This window comes from Panthera leo, chromosome C1 (genome assembly GCF_018350215.1).
Source record: "Panthera leo isolate Ple1 chromosome C1, P.leo_Ple1_pat1.1, whole genome shotgun sequence".
NCBI lineage: Eukaryota > Metazoa > Chordata > Mammalia > Carnivora > Felidae > Panthera > Panthera leo.
The window spans coordinates 108,349,198-108,375,364 of record NC_056686.1 but is presented as its reverse complement, the minus strand read 5'-3'; the positions used below and the strand labels follow the sequence as shown (position 1 = coordinate 108,375,364).

General features: G+C 35.4%; 1 non-coding gene across 1 annotated transcript; it reads right to left on the bottom strand.

Moving 5' to 3' along the window:
* Positions 1-15,129: 15,129 nt before the first annotated feature.
* On the bottom strand, positions 15,130-15,236 carry LOC122228913. The gene has a single exon (XR_006206800.1). It is a non-coding gene; the product is annotated as a U6 spliceosomal RNA (small nuclear RNA).
* Between the last annotated feature and the right edge of the window lie 10,931 nt (positions 15,237-26,167).

The following is a 26,167-nucleotide window of genomic DNA, read 5'->3' as shown; positions in this document are numbered from 1 at the left end:
GGAAATTATAGAACAGGAAATTATAGTTCCTTTTATATTGAAATAAAAGACTTTCTAAATGGGTTCAACAGTAGAGTGGAGATGACAGACAATAGAATCAGAAAACTGCACAACATATCAATAGAACTTACCCAGTATAAACAGGGAAATGATCAGAGTCTCAGGGATCTGTGGAACAATAATAAAAGTGATATCACTCAACTCATTGGATTCCCAGAAGAAGAGGGAAAAAAGAGTAGACTAATAAAGTAGTCAAATAAATAATAGCTGAAAATTTCACAAATGTTTGGAACATATATATACAGATCCGAGAAGCTAAGCAAACATCAAATAGGATAAACATAAATAAGTTCATGCCAAACACATCATAATTAAACTTCAGAAAACTAAAGAAAAAGAAAAAAATTCTTGAAAACAGCCAGAGAAAAATGACATATTAATTACAAGAGAATACCAATTTGAATGCCAGCTGAGCACTCATCTGAAACCACAGAAGGCAGAAGGATGTGACAATATGTTTTGACTATTGAGAAAAAAAGACCTTTCATGTGTAAATTTAACATCTGGGAAAGAAAATCCCCTTAAGAAATGAAAGAAAATAAAGACATTATTGAACAACAGCAACAAAAAAGAAAATTTGTTTCCAGTAACATCCTTAAAGTGCAACTGAAAGAAATTCTCTAAGTAGAAAGGAAAAGATAACAATCACCAGAACAAAATCTTGGGACTTCAGAAATGAAGGAAATACATTGGAATGGATAAAAATTGAGGTAAAGTTGAGGTATTTTATTGTAATAAAAAAGCCTTAAAATGATGAGTTTATTAAATCATATTTGGAAGTTAATGTAAAATTATAACATTTGATATGGTTTTAAATGTACATAGTGGAAACACTATATAAAAGTGGGTAGAGGGACTCCTGTGTGGCTCAGTCAGTTAAGCACCCCGTTCTTAATTTCGGCTCAGGTCATGATCTCACAGTTTGTGAATTTGAGCCCTGCATCGAGCTCCACACTCACAGCAAGAAACCTCCTTGGATTCACTCTCTTCCTCTTTCTCTGTCCCTGTTTCCCCACAAAATAAATTAAACTTTTAAAAAAGTGGGGAGAGTAAAGGGACTTGACTGACAGTAAGTTATCTGAACTTAACTCAGATAGTAAAACATGGATACCTATAACAGTGATAAGTATGTACGTGTATTAAAATACCTAGAGCAATAACAAAGAAAACTACACAAAGTAATAAACTCAACATTACTGTAAAAAATCAAGATGGAATCCTAAAAAAAAATGTTTGAGTCACCCACAAGAAGGCAAAGAGAAATAGGGTTTAGAAACTCAGAAGAAACTAATAGAAAACAAATAATAAAATGTCAAGTGTTATTTAAATATAAACAGTCTAACTATGGCAGTGGAAGATAGACTGACAACACCTGAAATTAATATAGATGGCCTGTTGGCCATCTAGATGTCTTCTTTAGAGAAGTGTCTATTCATGTCTTCTGCCCATTTCTTCACTGGATTATTTGTTCTTCAAGTGTGGAGTCTGGTGAGTTCTTTATAGATTTTGGAGACTGGCCTTTTGTACAATATGTCATTTGCAAATATCTTTTCCATTCCATCGGTTGCCTTTTAGTCTTGTTGATTGTTTCCTCTGCACTGCAGAAGTCAACGTCACACCTCATCAGGGAAATACAAATCAAAACCACACTCAGATATCACCTCACGCCAGTCAGAGTGGCTAAAATGAACAAATCAGGAGACTATAGATGCTGGAGAGGATGTGGAGAAACGGGAACCCTCTTGCACTATTGGTCGGAATGCAAACTGGTGCAGCCGCTCTGGAAAACAGTGTGGAGGTTCCTCAAAAAATTAAAAATAGATCTACCCTATGACCCAGCAAGAGCACTGCTAGGAATTTACCCAAAGGATACAGGAGTACTGATGCATAGGGGCACTTGTACCCCAATGTTTATAGCAGCACTTTCAACAATAACCAAATTATGGAAAGAGCCTAAATGTCCATCAACTGGTGAATGGATAAAGAATTATGGTTTATATACACAATGGAATACTACTTGGCAATGAGAAATAATGAAATATGGCCTTCTGTAGCAACGTGGATGGAACTGGAGAGTGTGATGCTAAGTGAAATAAGTCATACAGAGAAAGACAGATACCATATGTTTTCACTCTTATGTGGATCCTGAGAAACTTAACAGAAGACCATGGGTGAGGGGACGGGGAAAAAAAGTTAGAGAGGGAAGGAGGCAAATCATAAGAGACTTAAAAACTGAGAATAAACGAAGGTTGATGGGGGGTGGGGGGAGGGGAAAGTGAGTGATGGGCACTGAGGAGGGCACCTGTTGGGATGGGCACTGGGTGTTGTATGGAAACCAATTTGACAATAAATTTCATATTAAAAAAATAATAATATAGCACTGTATTTAAAACAAAATTAAGGAGTGCCTGGGTGGCTCAGTCAGTTAAGCATCTGACTTCAGGTCAGGTAATGATCTCCTGGTTCGTGAGTACAAGCCCTGCATCAGGCTCTGTGCTGACAGCTCAGAGCCTGGAGCCTGCTTCAGATTCTGTGTCTCCCTCTCTTTGCCCCTCCCCAACTCATGCTCTGACTCTCTCTCTCTCTCCTAAAGCTAAATAAATATTTTTTTATTTTATTTTATTTTTTTTTAAATTTTTTTTTTAACGTTTATTTATTTTTGAGACAGAGAGAGACAGAGCATGAACGGGGGAGGAGCAGAGAGAGAGGGAGACACAGAATCTGAAACAGGCTCCAGGCTCTGAGCAGTCAGCACAGAGCCTGACGCGGGGCTCGAACTCACAGACGGTGAGATCATGACCTGAGCCGAAGTCGGACGCTTAACCGACTGAGCCACCCAGGCGCCCCAATATTTTTTTATTTTAAATAAAATTAATAAAAATGTAAAAACAGATTGGCAGAGTAGATAAAAACACATCATCCAACAATATACTATATATAAAAAATCCACTTCAAATTCAATAACATAGAAAGGTTGAAAGTAAAAGGAAGCAAAAATATACCTGCAAACATCATTCAAAAACTAAGAGTGGTTATATAATATCAAAGTACATTTTTGAGTGTAGAAAACTGCTGAGACAAAAGGATCACTCCATGAGGAAGGAATTTTGACCCTTTATGTTTAGGCTCTTAAACAGAGCCTCACAATATATAAAGAGAGACAAAGGGAAAACTAGAAAATTTCACAGTTTTAGGTGGAAACTCACATTCCCTTGTCAGTAACTGATATAACCACTAAACGGGAAATCAGCAAAGATACAGAAAGTATGAACAACACAAACAACGTGATCTGATAGACATACACAGAACACTCCCATCAACCATGGCAGGACATACAGAACACTCATGCATCATTCAGCAAGATGCACCACATCGTGGGTGGTAAGATAAACCTCAGTAGTTTAAAATAATTGGTTTAAAATAGTTTACAATAATTTCTCAGAGTGTGTTGTCTGATCATAATGGAATCAAACTAAAAATGCATAACAAAAACTACAGGAAATCTCTAAGCAGTTGAAAATTAAAAAGATGACTTCTAAATAATTCACATGTCAAAAATAATGTCTCAAAGTAAATAAGGAAGTACATAAAATTGAAAGGAAATGAAAATATACATATAAAATTATGGTATTAAACAAACCACCACTGTGAGGGAAAGTGATGGCACTAAAGGCTTACATAAGAAAAATTTTAAATGTCTCAAGTCAATAATCTGAGTAACTACTTCAAGAAACTAGAAAAAGAAGAGAAAATTGTCCTTAAGAAACATAAAGAAATCAATAATAAAGATAAGAGCAGAAATCAATGAAAGGAAAAAAATCAATAACATATAAACCTCTAACAACACTGACAGAATGCATAATCAAAATAAAAAATGAAATGAAGGAAGTCACTATAGATCTTGTACCCATTAAAAGGGAAACAAAGAGTTACAAAAAATAACCTGACCTCCATAAAGTCAACACCTTTAGAAGAATCATTCCTGGGCGCCTGGGTGGCTCAGTCTGTTAAGCATCCAACTTCAGCTCAGGTCATGATCTCACAGTTTGTGAGTTCAAGCCCACATGGAACACTGTGCTGACAGCTCAGAACCTGGAGCCTGCTTCGGATTCTGTGTCTCCCCTCTCTCTGTCCCTCCCCTGCTCACACTCTCTTTCTCTCTCTCTCTCTCTCTCTCTCTCAAATAAATACACACTAAAAAATTTTTGAGAAGAATCAATTTCTTCAAAGCAAAAACTACAAAATTTCAATCAAGAAGAAACTGACAATCAAAACTATACTGTGACCATGAAATTAAAAGTCTCCCCCAAAAAGAGAACTCCAGTTCCAGATGATTTCAGTAGAGAATTCTGCCATACATTCAAAGAATGAACACTAATTTGACAGAATCTAATAGAAACAGAAGAGGTAGAAATACTCCCAACTCCTTTTATGAGGCTATTACACTTATATCAAAACTAGAAAAAAAAAAAGACTGTACAATGAAAGAAAAATATCTATATTCCTCATGAATTTGGAAGAAAATATCCTCAACAAAATATTAGGAAATTGATCCAGCAATGTATAAATATATACACACACTATTACCAAGTGGAAATTATTCCAAACATGCAAGACAAAATAAACATTTGAAGTCAAACAATGTAATACATCATTGGCTAAATAAGAAAAATGATATGATCTTATAATGACATGTAAAAAGCATTTGCCAATTTAAGGCCATAATTTATGATAAAAATTCTCAAAAAGGAAAAACAGATGGGAACATCCTCAACTTCATATGAAACATCTACAAAAAACCTTCAGTTAATCAGCAAGCAAGGATACCCACTCTCACCACTGTAATTCATCATACTACTAAAAGTTTAGCCATTTAATAAGGCAAGAAAAATAAATGAAAGACATAATAGATCAGAAAGGAGGAAATAAAGCTGGACCAATTTTCAGGTGACATGGAGGAAACTAAAACACAAAAACAAACAAAAAAACCAACTGATAACTGAGTTTAGCATGAGGCAGTTCTCAAATCAAAATTAACACATAAACATAAAACCAACTTAATTTCTATATATTATCAATGAACATGTGGAAATCAAAACTTTTAAACAAAACTATAATTCTCCAAAGAAAATTAAATATTTAAGGATAAGTCTGACAAATCATGTGCAGGATGTGTATGCTAAAAATTTTTAAATCCTGATGAAAGAAAAAAAAAAAAAAGACCTGAACAGTACAATATAGGGAATATAGTGAATAATATTGTAATGACGTTGCATGGTGACAGATGGTGACCATATTTATCATGGTGAGCACTGAGTAATGGAATTGATGAATCACTGTCTTGTACATATGAAACCAATATAACACTGTATGTTAACTCTACTTTAGAAATTTTAAATTTTTAAATTTAAAAATAATAAAACAGGTGCGCCTGGGTTGCTCAGTCAGTTAGGCATCGACTTCAGCTCATGTTATGATATCACAGTTCGTGGGTTCAAGCCCTGCATGGGCTCCACAATGACCATGTGGAAGCCTGCTTGGGATTCTCTTTCTGTCTCTCTGTCTCTCTCTCCCTCCTGCACTCATGCTTTCTCTCTCAAAAATAAACTTTAAAAAAATAAATAATTAAAAAAAATAAAGCAAACAAGAAAGAAGACCTAAACAAATGGAGTAACACAGTCTTCATGGATTGGGTGACTCAACATAGAAAAATCACCAGTTCTCCCCAAATTGATCTAAGGCACAATCCATTTCTTATCAAAATCACAGCATGCTCTTCTGTGGACATAGAGAAGCTTACCCTCAAATGTATCTGGAAAGTTTCAGGCCCTAAATCACTAAAACAATTTTGACTAAGAATAACAAAGTGGGAGCTATTATTCTACTTGATATTAGATTTACTATATAGTCACAAAAATAAAGACATTGTGGTATTGACAAAGGGGTTGACATCCCTTTAATCAATGTATTAAAATAAAGAACACAGAAATGATAATATGCCCAATTAAGTTTTTGACAAAGATGCAAAAGCAATACAAGAGGGAGAATCTTTTCAACAAATAATGCAATGCTTTGTAGTTTTTAATATATGAGTCTTTCACTTCATGGTAAAATGTAGTCCTAATTTATTCTTTTTAATAATATTTTAAGCAGAATGTGTGAGTTTAAAATTTTTCCCTTTAGGAATGTTCATTGAAAGTGTATAGAAATATAAATTATTATATTTATTGATTTTATATCTTGCAACTTTGCTGAATTTACTTACTAATTGTAATGATTAACTCTGGCCAAAATCAGGTCAGATTCACTAACCCTTTTACTTGAATATTTGGAAGACTGACTCCTCCCAAGAATGTATTCATGTCCTCTGACCTGGCTAAGGCTAAACAGGATAACGTTGGCCATCTGCTGTATGAAGATCTACTGTCTCCCATTTATTTTTATTAAGCCATTTATTTATATTAGTATTGACACATAGATATTTATTTTACACTTTGAGTATTCAATATTTCCTTACTTTCATTCTCGATTCTAGTTTTGTTCAGTAGGAGCTCCTATCAGTTGTCTTCTGTATGCCTTTGACATATTCCCATTGTTTTGGGGGTAATTTAGCAATTGTTTTTATTAAGCCTCTGTCTATGATGAAGGAATTGTCTCAACATTAGGTAACAAGAACATATGTTTCTTTCCAAATTGTGAGTTTGAAACTTTTTCTGCAAGCAGTGATAGCTTGCAGACTTCTCAACTATGAATCATCAAATAGCAGTTGAATGCAAAGAGCAACATTGTTTCTTTACTGGTATTAAAAATCAGTCAGAAATGAATCTTTCCTCTAATTCAGGCTGGAAGTCCAAACCATGATGAGAACGTCCTATGCATAGGGATGCCTAAGAATCAGAGGACGTGCTTGCAATATTAAGCTGGCATCTCCATTGAGGCAAATTTCCAAGACAGGATTTTCAAGAATAAAATTTACCAACTAGTTTAGAGTTAATTACAATCCACTGGATTTCTGGAAACTCAGTAACTTTTACTGCCTCGGCAAAGGAAGAAAGTGGATATTAAGAGAAACAACTTGGCAAATCACACACCCTTTCCCCAGAACCACAAATATTACTGAACATAAATAGTGGCTTAGACCTGTGGGAATGGGGAAAGACTGAGCAGGGTAATGAGAAGCTCAGTCTTATATTGAAATATTTCTTTTGAGACCTGTGGGGCAAGGAGAGAAGTTCACAATGACCTCTAAACAGTTTGAAGGCCTGCCATTCACTCAGGTAATTGTTCAAGATAATATTCACTAACCAATGACTTTATGCTAGGCAGGGGCTTTGCCAGAGGCAAATGGGAATGCGGAGAATTCAGCCCAACCTTAAGGGGCTGCCAAGGTGTTCCTTACACAGGAGGCAGCCATCATGTTTTTAAAGTGAACAAATTAATAAGTACATGCACATGCAGTTGAATAAACAGGAGAATGAATAACATGATGTGGGAGAAAGACATGATCTAATAGTTGATACACCCTATGATGATACATTTGAGTTGATTTTTGTACAGGATGTGATATAATGATCCAGCTTGATTCTTCTACTTGTGGATATCCAGTTTTTCCAGTACCATTTATTGAAGAGACTATTCTTTCCCTGTTATGTATTCTTCATACCTGTGTTGTGGATCAATTGTTCATAGATACATAAATTTATTTCTGAACTCTCTATTATATTACATTAGTCTATATGTCTGTCTTTCTGCCAATACTGTACTGTTTTGATTACTGCAGGTTTGAGGTATATTTTGAAATCAGGAAGTATGATATTCCCAGCTTTGTTCTTGCTAAAGACTGCTCTGGCTACCTGAGATTTTTTGTTGTTGCTTTAAATTTAAGATTGCTTTTTCTATTTCTGTAAGAATTCCATTACAATTTTGTTAGGGGTTACATTTAATCTTTAGGTTGGTTAATAGGGCATTTTAACATAACTATTTCAATTCACAAACATGGATGACTTTACATTTACCTGTGTCTTCTTTAATTTTCACTATTTTTTTTAAATTTTCAGTGTATAGGTCATTTATCTCTTCAGTTAAGTTTATTTGTAGGTATTTTATTCTTTTTGTTCTCATTGGGAATGGGGTTGCTTTCTTAATTTCCTTTTTGAATAATTCATTGTGTATAGAAATGTGACTCCTTTTTGTATGTTGATTTCATATCCTGCACCTTTACTGAATTAATGTGTGTGTGTGTGTGTGTGTGTGTGTGTGTGTGTGTGTGTGTAGACTGTAAGGTATTTTGCATATATGATTATGTCATCTGCAAACAAATAATTTTTCTTCTTTCTTTCCAATTTCAATGCCATTTTTTTATTTTTCTCATCTGATTCTCCAGTTAAAACTTCCAGTACTGTGTTTAATAGAAGAGGTGAGGGTGGGTACCCTTGCCTTATACTGGCTCTTAGAGGAGAAATTTTCAGTTTTTCACCATTGATTATGATGCTACCTGTGAGCTTTTCATATATACCCTTTATTTTGTTCAGGTAAGTTCATTCTATACCTATTTTGTCAAGAGTTTTAAAGTCATGAATGGAAGTTGAATTTTGTCAAATACTTTTTCTTTCTATTGTGCTGGGTTTTTTTTCTTTCATTCTTTTACTGTGGTGTATTACACTGATTGATTTGCTTAGTTGAGCAATCCTTGCATTCTAAGAATTAATACCTTTTGATCAGGGTGTGGGATCCTTGTAATGTGCTATTATATTCAGATTGATAACATTTTGTGGAGGACTTTTGCATATGTATTCATCAGAGGTATTGGCCTGTAGTTTTCTACTATTGCTCTTTTTTCCGGTTTTGGTGTCAGAATGATACTGGCCTCACAAAATGTTTTCAGAAATGTTCCTTCTTTGGGGTGCCTGGTTGGCTCAGTAAGTTAAGTGTCCGACTTCGGTTCAGGTCATGATCTCATGGTTCATGAGTTAGAGCACTGCATCATGCTCTGTGCTGACAGCTCAGAGCCTGGAGCCTGCGTCAAATTCTGTGTCTCCCTCTCTCTCTGCCCCTCCCCCACTCATGCTCTGTTTCTCTCTCAAGAATAAATAAACATTAAAAAAAAAAGAAAAATGTTCCATTTTTTTGGTAGAATTTAAGAAAGATTGTTAGTATTCACTTACTGTTTGGTAGAATTGACCCATGAAGCCATTTTGTCTGGTCCTAGGCTTTTCTGGTCATAGGCACAGAAAAGGTGTCCACCCTCACCTCTTCTATTAAACACAATACTGGAAGTTTTAGCTGGATAATTAGATGAGAAAAATAAATAAATGGCATTGAAATTGGAAAGAAAGAAGAAAAAGTATCTGTTTGCAGATGACAATCATATATTGATTTTCTGAATCATATATTCAACCTATTTGTTAGTGGTCTAGTCATGATTTCTAATTTTTCTTTATTTGATTTTTTAGACCATATTTTTCTAGTAATTTATCCATTTATTCTAAGTTATCCAATTTGTTGGCATATAGTTGTGCATAATAGTCTCATAATTCACTTTATTTCTGAGACATCAATTGTAATGTCCCACTTTCATTCCTGATTTTACTTATTTGAATCTTCTCTTTTTTTCTTAGTCTAGTTAAGAGTTTTCTATTCCGTTGATCTTTTAAAAAAAAACACTTTCATTTTTCTATTCTCTACTCAATGTATTTCTGCTCTAATCTACTATATCCTTCCCTTTCCTTCTGCTAACCTTGGTCTTTGTTTGTTTTTTCCCTAGTCCTTGAAATGTAAAGTTAGATTTCATTTGAGACCTTTCTTTTTTATTAATGCAGGCATTCCAACTATAAACTTCCCTCTTAGTATGTTTTTGCTGCACCCCATAGTTTTTGACATGTTGTGTTATCATTTTCATTTGTATTGAGATACTCTTAAAATTTTCTCTTGATTTCATTTTTGACTCAATGTTTGTTCAAATGTGTATTGCTTAGTTTCCAATATTTGTGAGTTTGTCTGTTTTCTAACAGTTACTGATTTCTAACTTCATGCCATTTGGGGCAGAAAAGACACTGGGAATTATTTTTATTTTTCTTTAATGTGTTAATACTTATGGCCTAATAGATTAAGATAGATCTATGATAGATCATGATAGATCAATAATAGATGATGGAGAATGTTCCATATGCTCTTGATGATATAAATATTCTACTATTGTATGCAAAGTTCTGAATATGTCTGTTATGTCCATTTGGATTGTAGTGATGTTCAAGTTTGCTATTTTCTTATTGATTTTCTGTCTTAATGTTCTATCATTATTGACAGTAGGGTATTCAACTTTTCTATTACTATTATTTTGCTGTCAACTTCTCCCTTCAGATCTGTCAATATTTGTTTTATATTTGTAGGTGTTCTAATATTGGCTGCTTGTACACTTATAGTTATTATATCTTCATTTTGAAATGACTCTTTTATCATTATGATATTCTTATATACTTTAAGCCAGTTTTTATGAGACTATTTTGTCTGATATAAACATAGCCACCCTTGTTTTCTTTTGGTTACCATTTGTCTGGTATACCTTTTTCCATCCCTTCACTGTCAGCATATGTATGTCCTTAAATCTAAAGTGAGTCTCCAAAAGCAATCCTGGGAAAGAAGAACAAAGTTGGAGAAATTACACTCCCTGCTTTCAACCTATATTTTGAAACATAGTGAAAACTATAGTAATCAAAACAATATGGTATTGGCATAAAAACAGACACATAGAGCAATAGAATATAATAAAAACCCAGAAATAAATCCCCACCTATTTGATCAATTCATTTATGACAAAGGAGCCAAAAATATGCAATAATAAAAGGACAACTTTCTTCATTAAATGGTGGTGGATAAAACGAACACATACATGCAAAAAGAATGAAACTGGACACTATCTTACACCATACAAAAAAATTAACTCAAAGTGGACTACAGACTTGAATGTGAAACCATGTAAAACCATGAAACTCCTAGAAGAAAAATATAACCAGTAAGATTCTTGACCAAGGTCTTGGCATTGATGTTTTGGATTTTACACCAAAAACAAAAGCAACAAAAGCAAAAATAAGCAAGTGGGACTACATCAAACTAAAACACTTATGCACGGCAGAGGGAACCATCAACAAAATGAAAGAGCAACCTAATGAATTGGATGAAATATTTGTAAACCATTTGTCTGATAGGAGGTTGATATCCAAAATATATTTAAAAACTCACACAACTCAACAGTAAAAAAAATCCAATTTAAGAGATCTGAATAGATATTTTTCCAAAGAAAACATACAGATGGCTAATTGACACATGACACATGAAAAGATGCTCAACATCTCTAATCATCAGGGAAATGCAAATCAAAAGCACTATGAGATATCACCTCACATCTGTTAGAATGGCTATGATCAAAAAGACAAGAAACTGTTCAGGACATGGAAAAAGGGAACTCTTGTGCCTTGATGGTGGGAATGTAAATTTGTGCAGCTTCTATGAAAAGCAGTATGGAAGATCCTCAATAAACTACAATTAGAACAGTCATGTGATTCGGAAATTCTACTTTTGGGTATTTATCCAAAGAAAGTAAAAACACTCACTCAAAAAGATACATGCATCCTATGTTTATTTCAGCAATATTTACAATAGTAAAGATATGAAAACAACCCAAGTGTCCATCAATGAATGAGGGGATAAAGAAAATGTGATATATAATAATATTAATATAATAATAATAATAATAACAATATTATTATTCAGCCGTAAAAAAGAATGAAATCTTGCTGTTTGTAACAACATGGATGATCCATGAGGGCACTATGCTAAGTGAAGTAAGTCAGGCAGAGAAAGACAACTGTATGATCTCACTTATATATGTGGAATCTCAAAAAAAAAAGTGAGATCATAGATACAGAGAATGAATTAAGATTACTAGAGCTCTCTGGGGTGGGGGATGAGTGAAACGGGTGAAGGGTGTCAAAGGTACCAGCTACCAGGTATAAAATAAATAACATCCCAATGTAACATATAGCATATGTGACAAATGTATAACATATATCATAGCAACTATAGTTAATAATACCACAGTCATTATTTGAAAGTTTATAAGAAAATAAATCTTAAAATCTTATCACCAAAAAATTCTTTAATTATGTATCATGACAGATGCTAACTAGACATATGGAGGTGACTATTTAAAAATGTATCCAAATATCTGGGGCACCTGGGAGGCTCAGTGAGTTAATTGTCAGACTCTTGGTTTCAGCTCAGGTAATGATCTCATGGTTCATGATTTCAAGCATCGTGTTGGGCTCTGCACTGACAGTGTGGAGCCTGCTTGGGATCCTCTCTCTCCCTCTCTCAATGTCCCTCCCCTGCTTGCTCTCTCTCTCAAAAAGGTATAGATGATAGATAGATAGATAGATATAGATAGATATAGATATAGATATAGATATATAGATATAGATAGACACATATGTTTATGTGTGTATATATATATATGTACAAATATCAAATCATTATATTGTATACCTGAAAAATAAGATAAATTTTCATTTTATAAGCAAACTAGTGAAAAGTAAAAGTTTAAAACAATTTTGATTTGATTCTGGTGTTGACTTTTTTTAGAATCATATGTATTTGTTATAGAAAACTAAAAATTCAGAACAAACAGAAAAAATAATTTAAAATCAACTATAGCCCCAAAACAATGGTGATTATTGCTGACTCTTTGCTTTTTCATGTTGTAAAATTTCTTCTACAGATATATGTGTTTGTGCACGAAAGCATTGGGGTTATAAATTGAAATCATACCTTATGTTATGTCATATACACATTTTTTCCTCAAACAATATGTAATGACCATTTCTTTATCTCATTAAATGCATTATTTTTAAAGACTACATAGTGACATAAATTATGTATATACCATAGTTTTTATTTTTTACATAAATGTTCTCATATAACATATATACCATCCTTATCGGTAAATTTATAACATATAACAACATAACATGCAACATTTATATTATTCATTTATAGGTAAATTTTGACATGTCCACGATTTACTTTAAAAATCCTATAAAAATTATAATTTTAAATTTGAAAATATTTTTTTTAATAAATTGAGTCTCTTGGGTGAAGGTTTGGCAAAATGGGTGAAGGGAATAAAAATGTACAAAACTCCTGGTTATAAAGTAAATCATGGAAGGGCATCTGGGATGGCTCAGTCAGTATATCTGACTCTTGATTTTGGCTCAGGTCATAATCCCAGGATTGTGGGATCGAGCCCTACTTTGGGCTTTGTGCTGTGCTGAGCATGGAGTCTGCTTAAGATTCTCTCTCTCCTCCTCTTCCCCTCTCCCCCACTTGTCCTCTCTTTCTTTCCAAAAATATAAATAAATAAATAAATAATCGTGGGATGTACTGTACAGCATGGGGATTACAGTAAATAATATTGCATTGCATATTTAAAAGTTGCTAAGAGAATACATTTTAGACCTCATCACAGAGCAAACTTCTTGTAAATATCTGTGGTAATATGAGTTAACTGGAGTTATTGTGGTAATCATTTAGCAATATATACAAATATGAAATCATTATGTTCTACACCTGAAACTAATATAATATTATGCCAATTCTACGTCAGTAAACTAGATGAATAAACAAACAGGAATCTCTTGTAGATGTCATAAGAGTAGATCATTTATTTTTAATCCATTCAGCTACTCTATGTCTTTTGATTGGAGAGTTTAGTCCATTTACATTTAAAGTAATTATTGATGGATGAGAGCTTAATATTGTCATTTTGTTAATTGTTTTCAATCTCTTATGCATTTGTTTTGCCCTCTCTTGCTATCTTTTTCTTTGATGATTTTATTTGATGGGATGTTTTTGTAATTATTTCCTTTGATTCTTCTCTCTCTTTTGTATATCCACTATAAGTTTTCATTTGTGGTTACCTTGTGTTTTCAACAAAATATCATTTAATTATAACCATCTTTGTGAAGTTAATAATAATTTAACTTTAATCACATGCAAAATTGCTCACTTTACTACCTCCCCCCCACACACACACTGTGTTCTTATAGTCAGTTTGCTTCTTTTTTTATTTTGTATACATTAACAAGTTTTTGTCTTTTAACATTTATATTAGGATTAAAACGATTTTTTTTTTAATTTTGAATCTTTCTTTTAATTTTTTAAAAACGTTTACTTTTTTATTTTATTTTTATTTTTTAAAATTTACATCCAAATTAGTTAGCATATAGTGAAGCAATGATTTCAGGAGTAGATTCCTTAATACCCTTTACCCATTTAGCCCATCCCTCTCCCACAACCCCTCCAGCAACTCTCAGATTGTTCTCCATATTTGTGAGTCTCTTCTGTTTTCTCCCCCTCCCTGTTTTTATATTATTTTTGTTTCCCTTCCCTTATATTCACCTGTTTTGTCTCTTAAAGTCCTCATATGAGTGAAGTCATATGATTTTTGTCTTTCTATGACTGACTAATTTCACTTAGCATAATACCCTCCAATTCCATCCAAAATTGGCAAGATTTCATTCTTTTTGATTGCCAAGGAATACTCCATTGTATGTATATACCACATTTTCTTTATTCATTCATCCATCGATGGACATTTGGCTCCTTCTATACTTTGGCTATTGTTGATAATGCTGCTATAAACATGAGGGTGCATGTGTCCCTTTAAAACAGCACACCTGTAACCCGTGGATAAATGCCTAGTAGCACAATTGCTGGGTTGTAGGGTAGTTCTATTTTTAGTTGTTTTTTTTAATGTTTATTCTTTTTTATTTTTTGTGTTAACATAATACACCGACTCCCTCAGCTTAGTTTATTTTTTTTCTTTTTAATGTGAAATTTATTGTCAAGTTGGTTTCCATACAACACCCAGTGCTCATCCCAAAAGGTGCCCTCCTCAATACCCATCACCCACCCTCCCCTCCCTCCCACCCCCCATCAACCTTCAGTTTGTTCTCAGGTTTAAGAGTCTCTTATGCTTTGGCTATAATCCCTCTCTAACCTCTTTTTTTTTTCTTCAAAAATATGGAAGGCTTCACGAATTTGCATGTCATCCTTGCACAGGGGCCATGCTAATCTTCTCTGTATCATTCCAATTTTAGTATATGTGCTGCCGAAGTGAGCACCTATTTTTAGTTTTTTGAGGAATCTCCATACTGTTTTCCAGAGTGGCTGCACCAGCTTGCACTGCCACCAAAAACGCAAAAGAGACCCTCTTTCTCCACACCCTCACCAACATCTGTTGTTGCTTGAGTTGTTAATGTTAGCCATTCTGACAAGTTTAAGGTGATATCGCATTGTGGTTTTGATTTGTATTTCCCTGATGATGAGTGAAGTTGAGCATTTTTTCATGTGTTGGTTGGCCAACCAACCAACACATGTCTTCCTTGGAGAAGTGTCTATTCATGTCTTTTGCCCATTTCTTCACTAGATTATTTTTTGGGGGGTGTTGAGTTTGATAAGTTCTTTAGAGATTTTGGATACTAACCCTTTATCTGATATGACATTTGAAAATATCTTCTCCCATTCTGTTGGTTGCCTTTTAGTTTTGCTGATTGTTTCCTTCGCTGTGCAGAAGCTTTTTATTTTGATGAGGTCCCAGTCGTTCATTTTTGCTTTTCTTTCCCTTGCCCCCAGAGACGTGTTGAGTAAGAAGTTGCCACAGCCAAGGTCAAAGAGGTTTTTGCCTGCTTTCTCCTTGAGTATTTTGATGGTTTCCTATCTTATGTTTAGGTCTTTCATCAATTTTGAGTTTATTTTTGTGTATGGTGTAAGAAAGTGGTCCAGGTTCATTTTTCTGCATGTCGCTGTCCAGTTTTCCCAGCACCACTTGCTGAAGAGACTGTCTTTATTCCACTGGATATTCTTTCCTGCTTTGTCAAAGATTAGTTGGCCATATGTTTGTGGGTCCATTTCTGGGTCCTCAATTCTGTTCCATTGATCTGAGTGTCTGTTCTTCTGCCAGTACCATACTTTCTTGATGATGACAGCTTTGTAGTATAGCTTAGCGTCTGGGATTGTGATGCCTCCTACTTTGGTTGTATTTTTCAAGATTGCTTTGGCTGTTTGGGGCTTTTTCTGGTTCCATACAAATTTTAGGATCATTTGTTCTAGCTCTGTGAAAAATGTTGATGTTACTTTGGTAGGGATCACATTGAATATGTAGATTTCTTTGGGTAGTATCAACATTTTAACAATATTTGTTCTTCCTATCCAGGATCATGGAATCTTTTTCCATTTTTTTGTGTCTTCTTCAATTTCTTTCATAGGCTTTCTATAGTTTTCAGTGTATAGATTTTTCACCTCTTTGGTTAGATTTATTCCTAGGTATTTTATGGGTTTTTTGTGCAACTGTAAATAGGATAGATTCCTTGATTTCTTGTTCTGTTGCTTCATTGTTGGCAAATAGGAATACAACCGATTTCTGTGCATTGATTTTATATCCTGCAACTTTGCTGAATTTATGAATCAATGCTAGCAGTTTTTTCGTGGAATCTTTTGGGTTTTCCATATACAGTATCATGTCATCTGTGAAGAGTGAACGTTTGACCTCCTCCTGGCTGATTTGGATGCCTTTTATTTCTTTGTATTTTCTAATTGCAGAGGTTAAGACTTCCGATACTATTTTGAATAACAGTGGCAAGAGTGGGCATCCCTGTCTTGTTCCTGACCTTAGGGGGAAAGTTCTCAGTTTTTCCCCATTGAGGATGATATTAGTGTTGGGTGGTTCATATATGGCTTTTACGATCTCAAGGTATGCTCCTTCTATCCCTACTTTCTTGAGGGTTTTTATCAAGAAAGGATGCTGTATTTTGTCAAATGCTTTCTCTGCGTCTATTGAGAAGATCATATAGTTCTTGTCCTTTCTTCTGTTGATGTGATGAATCATGCTACTTGTTTTGCAGATATTGAACGAGGCCTGCATCCCAGGTATAAATCCCACTTGGTCATGGTGAATAATTTTTTTAATGTATTGTTGGATCTGGTTGGCTAATATCTTGTTGAGGTTTTGCATCCATATTCATCAGGGAAATTGGTCTATAGTTCTCCTTTTTAGTGGGGTCTTTCTCTGGTTTTGGAAACAAGGTAATACTGGCTTCATAGAAAGAGTTTGGAAGTTTCCCTTCCATTTCTAATTTTTGGAACAGTTTCAAGAGAATAGGTGTTACATCTTCCTTAAATGTTTGGTAGGATTCCCCTGGAAAGCCATCTGGCCCTGGATTCTTGTTTTTTGACAGATTTTTGATTACTAATTCGATTTCCTTACTGGTTATGGGTCTGTTCAAATGTTCTATTTCTTCCTGTTTCAGTTTTGGTAGTGTATATGTTTCTAGGAATTTATCCATTTCTTCTAGATTGCCCATTTTATTGGCATATAATTGCTCATAATATTCTCTTATTAGTGTTTTTATTTCTGCTGTGTTGGTTGTGATATCTCTTCTTTCATTCTTGATTTTATTTTTTTGGTACCTTACCTGTTTCTTTTATATCAAACTGGCTAGTGGTTTATCAATTTGTTAATTCTTTCAAGGAACCAGCTTCTGGTTTCATTGATCTGTTCTACTGTTTTCCTTTTTCTTTTGGTTTCAATAGCATTAATTTCTGCCCTAATCTTTATTATTTCCTGTCTTCTGCTGGTTTTGGCTTTCATTTGCTGTTCTTTTTCCAGCTCTTTAAGGCGTAAGAATAGCTTGTGTATCTGAGATCTTTCTTCCTTCTTTAGGAAGGCCTGGGTTGCTATATACTTTCCTCTTATGACCGTCTTTGCAGTGTCCCAGAGGTCTTGGGTTGTGGTGCTATCATTTTCATTGACTTCCATATACTTTTTAATTTCTTCTTTAACTTCTTGGTTAGCCCATTCATTCTTTAGTAGGATGTTCTTCGGTCTCCAAGTATTTGTTACCTTTCCAAATCTTTATTGTGGTTGATTTCAAGTTTCATAGCATTGTGGTCTGAAAATATGCACAGTATAATCTCGGTCTTTTTGTACTTTGTTAGGGCTTATTTGTGTCCCAGTATCTGGTCTATTCTGGAGAATGTTCCATGTGTACTGGAAAAGAATGTATATTCTGCTGCTTTAGGATGAAATGTTCCAAATATATCTGTTAAGTCCATCTGGTCCAATGTGTTTGGACAAGCCAAACCCAAAGGACAAAGCCATTGTTTCCTTGTTGATTTTTTGATTAGATGATCTGTCCATGGGGTGTTGAAGTCTCCTAGTATTATGGTATTACTATCGATGAGTTTCTTTATGTTTGTGATTAATTGATTTATATATTTGGGTGCTCCACATTTGGCGTATAAATGTTTACAATTGTTAGGTATTCTTGGTGGATAGACCCCTTGATTATGATATAATCCCCTTCTTCATCTCTTGATACTGTCTTTATTTTAAAGTCTAGATTGTCTGATATAAGTATGGCTACTCTGGCTTTCTTTTGTTGACCTTTAGCATGATAGATGGTTCTCCATCCCCTTATTTTCGATCTGTAGGTGTCTTTAGGTCTAAAGTGGGTGTCTTGTAAACAGCATATAGAAGGGTCTTGTTTTCTTATCCATTCTGTTACCCTATGTCTTTTGATTGGAACATTAAGTCCATCGACCTTTAGAGTGAGTACTGAAGATTTGAATTATTGCCATTATGATGCTTGTAGAGTTGGAGTTTCTGGTGGTGTGCTCTGGTCCTTTCTAATCTTTTGTTGCTTTTGATATATATATATATATATATATATATATATATATATATATATATTTCATCTTTTCTTCCTTCAGAGAGTCCCCCTTAAAATTTCTTGCAGGGCTGGTTTAGTGGTCACAAACTCCTTTAATTCGTGTTTGTCTGGGAAACTTTTTATCTCTCCTTCTATTTTGAATAACAGCCGGATTATCTTTATGCTGGATAAAGAATTCTTGGCTGCATATTTTTCTGATTCCACACACTGAATATATCCCACCACTCCTTTCTGGCCTGCCAGGTTTCTGTGGATAGGTCTGCTGCATACCTGATCTGTCTTCCCTTGTAGGTTAAGGACTTTTTTTTCCCTTGCTGCTTTCATGATTCTCTCCTTGCCTGAGTATCTTGTGAATTTGACTATGATATGCCTTGTTGATGGTCGGTTTTTGTTGAATCTAATGGGGGTCTTCTGTGCTTCCTGGATTTTGATGTCTGTGTCTTTCCCCAGGTTAGGAAAGTTGTTTGCTATGATTTGCTGACATAACCCTTCTACCCTTATTTCTCTCTCTTCCTCCTCTGGGACCCCTATGATTCTGATGTTGTTCCTTTTTAATGAGTCACTGATTTCTCTAATTCTTAATCTCCCTCTTTTTTTCTGCTTTGTTATTCTCTATAAGTTTGTCCTCTATATGGCTGATTCTCTGTTCTGCTTCGTCCATCCTTGCCACCGCTGCATCCATCCATGATTACAGCTCAGCTATCACATTTTAATTTCATTCTGACTATGTTTTACTTCTTTTATCTCTGCAGAAAGGGATTCTAATCTATTTTTGACTCCAGCTAGTATTCTTATTATCGTGATTCTAAATTCTGGTTTAGACATCTTGCTTGTATCTGTGTTGGTTAAATCCCTGGCTGTCGTTTCTTCGTGCTCTTTATTTTAGGGTAAATTCCTTCATTTTGTCATTTTGAAGGGAGAAAAGGAATTAATGAGGTAGAAAAGTTGAAATTTAAAAAATTTAAAATTAAAGAAATATTAAAATTAAAAATTAAACACACACACACACACACACACACACACAAATCGCATAGGTGATGCTAGATCCTAGGTGTGTTTTGGTCTGGGTGTTGAAAGTGGTTTGACAGAATAGAGGGAAAAATGGGGGAATTAAAAAAGGAAATAGTTTGAGAATTTGAAATACTGGATACACTGAAGTAGACTAAAATGAGATAATGGGGGTATGATAGAACTTGAAAAAATATACACAAAAGTAAAGGATATAATAGAAAAAATTAAAGAAAAATATTTTCAAAAAAATTAAAAATAAATATGATTTTTTTCATTTTCTGGATTTAAGAAAAAAGAAAAGAAACAAAAAAGAGGAAAGATAAAAAAAGAAAAAGAAATCATTTGAAAATTTTAAAAATTGAATACACTGTAGTAGACTAAAATAAAATGTTTGAAGTAAAATAGAATTTGAAAAAATTTACATAAAAGCAAAAAATATAGTAAGGAAAATTAAATAAGAATATTTTTAATAGAAATTGAAAGTAAAAATGAAGTTTTTCTCTTTCTGCATTGAAGAAAAAGAAAAGAAATGAAAAAGAGAAAAAAGAAAAAGAAAGAAAAAAAGGGAAATTGTTTGAAAATTTGAAAAAATGAATACACTGAAGTACACTAAAATAAAATGATGGAAGTAAAGTAGAATTTGAAAAAGTTTTCACAAAAGTAAAAAAATATAGTAATACAAATTAAAGAAAGAATAAAATAAAAATTGAAAATAAAAATGAATTTTTCTCTTTCTGTATTCAAGAAAAAGAAAAGAATTGTAAAAGAGAAAAAGAAAAAAGAAAAGAAAAAAAGAAAGAAAATTGAATAGATTAACCTGATAACAGATTGAAGACTGAAATTGCTTTGTTTTCCCCTACAAATCAGTCTATGTAGCTCTTTATAGTCCATAAATTAAGCTGGCGTTGAGACTTCTGTTCTTGAAGAGCGAAGTTGGCCCAGTTGGGCGGGGCTCAGTGTAATAGCTCTGCTTTCCACTAGATGGCGCTGCTAGCCTACTGGGGTGGATATTTGCGGAGCTCGAAGGTGCGTATGTGCATGCACAGGAGCGGTGAAAATGGTGCCACCCAGCTACCCAGTCTGTTCTCCTGGATCAGCAATTGTGCACCCGTCTTCTGTCTTCAGCTTTTGTCTACTCCCCGCTTTTTCATTTTCTGTGACCAGGCAGTACCTCTTTCCTGAATTTTATCTCAGATGTGGCTGTTTTCCCCAGTCCTTACTTCTGAAGGACTGCAGCTTTGACCTGTTCTGCCCTTCTGCAGGAGGGTTTAACCAAGCAATGGCTGAATGAGCAATGGCCGAATGTTGGCTGCACCCAGGAACACCTGCTGGACCCTGCTGCTGCTGGTGCCCCAAGACTGCAGCCAGGTGCCAGCCCATCCCAGAAAATGTTCGTGAGACAGTGTAACAGCAGTGTTTAAGGGATTATGGAAAATCACAACACGCATCTGGCATCAGGTTTCACCCTTAACGACCTTGCCCCAGCACCAGCGAATGTGGCCACCTTCTGGGGTCTTCTGGGACCAGATGGTTTCAACTGTCTCTACCAAATGTCCTTCCAGCAGGGGAAACACTTTTCCCCATGTGGCCCGAGAACTTCCCAGAGCCCACTCTGTTCCTGGGGATTTGCCCTTCCCACCAGCGCACCACCAGGTATGGAGCTGCAGAGTTTCAGCCTTTGCACTCCCCTTGTTTACAGTCTTAATGGAATGTAAACCCTCTCCTTTCTCCTTTCTCCCTTTTTAGTTTAGTCCCTGTGGCTGTTTCCAATTTTCCACTTTCTCTCCAACTGCTTTTGGGGAGGGGTGCTTTTCCCATATCCCGCCCCCCCCAGTCTCTGTCCTCTCTCCTCCCGCAGAAGTGTTTCCCTACCTTTTGTGGCTTCTCGCTTCCCAAGTTCAGCTCTCCTCACTACATACCTGCTGAATTCTGTGGTACAGGTTGTGAAGATTGTTGTGTTAATCCTCCAATCAGTTTTCTATGTGTGTAGGATGGTTTAGTGTTGGTCTGGCTGTATTTCATGGATGCAAGACACACAAAAAGCTTCCATGCTGTTCCGCCATCTTGGTTCCTCCCCAAAAATGTCAAGATTAAAACTAGTTTATTCACCACCATTACTTTGTTATGTTACTCTGTATTTGCCTATATACCTATCTTTCCAATGAGATTTATGCTTTAGTGATTCTGTAGCATGTTTTTGTTTCAATTTGAAGAACTCCCCTAAGCATATCTTGTGGACAGCTTTTATGATGATGAACTTTCTCAGTTTTTGTCTGGACCATGATCTCTCTTTCATTTCTAAATAAGAAATTTAAGCATAGTTCTGCTAAGTACAGTACTTTTGATTGGCAGAGATTTTTTTTTCTTTCAGTACTTTGAATATACTTTTTCACTCTCTCCTGGCCTGCAAGGTCTCTGTTGAGATATCCACTTTTTGTCTTGTCAGTACTCTCTCCTATGTGAGGAATCAATTTTTTTCGGCCACTCTCAAAATGCTCTTAATTCTTGACTTTTGACAATTTCATTATACTGTGTCTCATTGTATTCTTCTTTGGTTTGATCCTACTGGGACCCTTTGAGTTCCATGAATCTGGATGTTTATTGCTTCCAAAATTGAGGTAGTTTTCAACCATTATTTCTTTAAACAAGCTTTCTGACCATTTCTTTCTCTCTTCTCCTTCTGAGATTCCCATAATGTATATATTGGTTTTCTGATAGTTCTCCATAAAACTCATAGGATTTCTTTACTTTTTTCATTTTCTTTTCTTTTTTTCTCCACTGACTGGATACTTCTAAATCACTTGTTTTTAGGTCCACTGATTCTTTTGCTTGATCAAATCTTATGTTGAAGCTCTCTACTGCATTTTTCATTTCATTCATTGTATTCTTCAGCTCCAGAATTTTTTGTTTGCTTCTTTTTTATGATTTCTTTTTCTTGAATTTCTTACTTTATGTATGTATTGTTTTCCTCATTTTGTTGCATTGTCTATGTACTTTTGTAGCTCACTGAATGGTTATTTTGACTCTTTGTCAGGCATTTCATAGATACCCATTTCTTTGGGATCAGTTATCAGACATTTATTGTGCTCTCTTGGTGGTATCATGTCTCCTTAATTTTTCATATCCCTTACCACCTTGCACTGGTGTCTGTGCATTTGAACAGGTTACTTCTTCCAAATGTTATGAACTGGCTTCAGTGGATATAGAACTTCATCTATGAGTGGACACAAAGGCACTGTCTAAATGGAATGTGTAACAGTGTCATGTCTGGGGGCATGCAAGGACAACAGTTTCAGGGGTAATATTTCCAGAAAAAAATGGTGGGACACCAAGGGCGGGAGCAGAGGAATGCAAGGCTGTGACTCCAGCTTTGTGAAGACAGCAGTGGTGGTAGCTTCAGTGGAGCACAACAACATAGATTCCAGGTAGCCCCATCTGTTGAAGTCATTGTCAACATCAGCAAAGACTTCAAAGGTTTTTAGCAACAAAGGCTGCAGGTGTCTGTGGTGGCAGCAAAGGCTGCTAGGGCCTTCAGTGGTAAAAGCTGTTGGGGTCTTTCTACTTTTTCCCTCAAGGGGAGATGTAATGGGCAGGGGATCCTTCTTTGTGCCAAGTTGTGCCAGCCTGAGGGATTAAGTAATGAAGGGAGAATGCTTCTTATGCATTTCTATGTGTTCTTAGTTTTTATCTCCCACAAGTTTGCTTCAGCTTATTATTGTACTCCAGAGCTCTCCCAGAGCTATTTTTAAGTATAAGTAGTTGTTTAATCATTGTTTTGGTGAGGGCATGATGGCTGAGACCTTTTAGTCTACCATCTTGCTGATGTCACTCTTGATACACACAGTGATAGAGTGAAAATAGGAGGACCTGGGAACTACATGGGAGACACCTAACCTGGCCTAGGCTGGTTCAAATGGCAAAAAGCATTAGAAATTTATTTAAATTTCATTTGCATGCTGTTCAGAGAAATTACCCCCAAACCAGAGAGAAATAAACACTGAATTACAGATTGGCTATGTTATAAATCACAGCATTTCCCCTAGAAAAAGCCCAGTGAAAGTACTGACATAACAGCTGCAGTCAGAATCTGAGAGCTCATGCGGCTTTGTCTCCTCAGTGAGTTCTCCCACTATGTGGGCTCCTTGGACCAGCTACTCCCCCTGTCTACCCTCTGATTTCTAACTGGTCACAATAACATGATACCTAAATCTGCTGAACTCACAGGGCTCTATAAGATAAAAATGATATGATAATAGTGAAAATACTTTGAAAAAATCACTTTTACATATGTAAAAGATCATGTATAATAATCATTTTATTAATTATTAAATTATCATTAACTGGTCAGTCTCCTGTCTACTGATTTTCCCCCATTAGTTTATATTGATGCTGGATGAAGAAATGAAGTAAAATGTGCATAAATTCTGGAACTAGAAGTGCATAAATAACAGCCACGCCAAACCAGAGGATGCTTTGAAAAAGGACTAGTGTGCATCAACAATCAGCCTAAATTCCCTGGGAGTAACTTATGGAAAGATAAGTGCTAGAATGGAGTATGCAGTAAAATCCCCTAAAATGAGATAATTCATAAGAAGTACTTAGAACAGTGCTTGGCACACAATAAGTGCCCAATAAATGTTAGTTGTTGTTATAAATATTAAAGTCATTTTTACACTTAGGAAGAATCTTATATTTCCTTTTATGACACTATGATCATTTAGGGAGCAGTGACTAATGTCTTTCTATTGTTTATATACGCTGTCTTTTTCTTTTTTTAGCTTGGTGTAATATCACTAGCATGGGTTTTGGAGTCAGGCATTTCTGAATTCTAATCCCTGCCTTCCCACATGCCAGCTCTGCAATACTGAGACAGTCAACCCCAGTGAACCTTTTTACTCTTGGGTAAAAGGAGAATAAATGCAGGTGCAAGAATCACACCTCAGAAGATAATACCTTGAGCTGAATCAAAAAGAAGAATTAATTAGGAATAATCCAGATAAATCAAAAGTGTTCAGGATATTCTAAGAAGGTAGCAGAGCCTCTGCAAAGGCATTACAGTGGGATATTGCATGGCGAGTTTGGGAATCTGCAAGGAAACTTTGTATGGCTATTGTTTCTGTAGAAATGGGGGTGATAAAGAGTGAAGGTAAGAAAAAAAGTCTAGTGATGGAGAAGTGGGCTGGGTTTCAGAGGGCCTCACCTGCCACACCTAGGGATTCAGATTTCTCCAGAGACACTGGGGAGTCAATGCAGTGTGAAACACAGTAAGTAACAATAATCAGTTTCGTTTTTGGCAAAGATGATCAAACTTCAGCTTCAGCTGCAAACAGTTGAAAATCCTGGTCCACTTGGTTTAAATATAAATAAAATATCTTATATATAACAAAAAATCTTGAGCTAATGGTTGGTTGACTCAAAAATGTCATCAAAAACTCAGATTATTTTTACCCTTTTACTCTACATGTTGGGTTGTTCTCATGTAAGAATTCCTCATGGTTTCAAGGTGGCTGCAACAGTTTCAGCCCTTGCACACTTCACCTAATACCCTATATTGTTATTTCTCTTTTTCTCTGTAGCAGGGACAAAATCTTTTCTCAGGCACACACACCCCTGAAGACTTCACCTTGTGTCTCCCAGATTTGCATCCCACTCTGATGCTTAAAGGACTAATTGGCAAGAAACATTGGATTGATATGTTTAACTTACACTAATACAAATACACTCCTTGAAGCTAGATAGGTCATAGTTTCATAAAGAAGGGTGAATCTTAAAAAGTGGAATTCTGGGGGTGCTTGGGTGGCTCACTTAGTTGAGCATCTGACTTCAGCTCAGGTCATTGTGGGTTCAAACCCTACATTAGGCTTGTTGCTGTCAGCACAGAACCTGTTTAGATCCTCTGCCCCCCCCACCCCTCCCCTTCTCACACTGTCTCTCTCGAAAATAAAAATGAACATTAAAAAAAAGTGGAATTGGAGCACCTGGGTGGCGCAGTTGGTTAGGCATCCGACTTTGGCTCAGGTCATGATCTCATGGTTTGTGAGTTCTGAGCCCCGCATCAGGCTCTGTACTGACAGCTCAGAGCCTGGAGCCTGCTTCAGAATCTGTGTCTCCCCCTCTCTTTTCCCCTCCCATGCTCATGCTCTGTCTCTCAATAATAATAAACGTTAAAAATTTTTAAAAAGATAAGTGGATCCTGTTCAAAAAGAAGATGAAGGGTGGCTGTTGAGAAGATCACAAGCTGGTTCTATCATAGTCACTTGAGGTATAAATACTGGAGGCAAGAACTCCTTGTTCCTGCTTAAAGGGTCCAAACA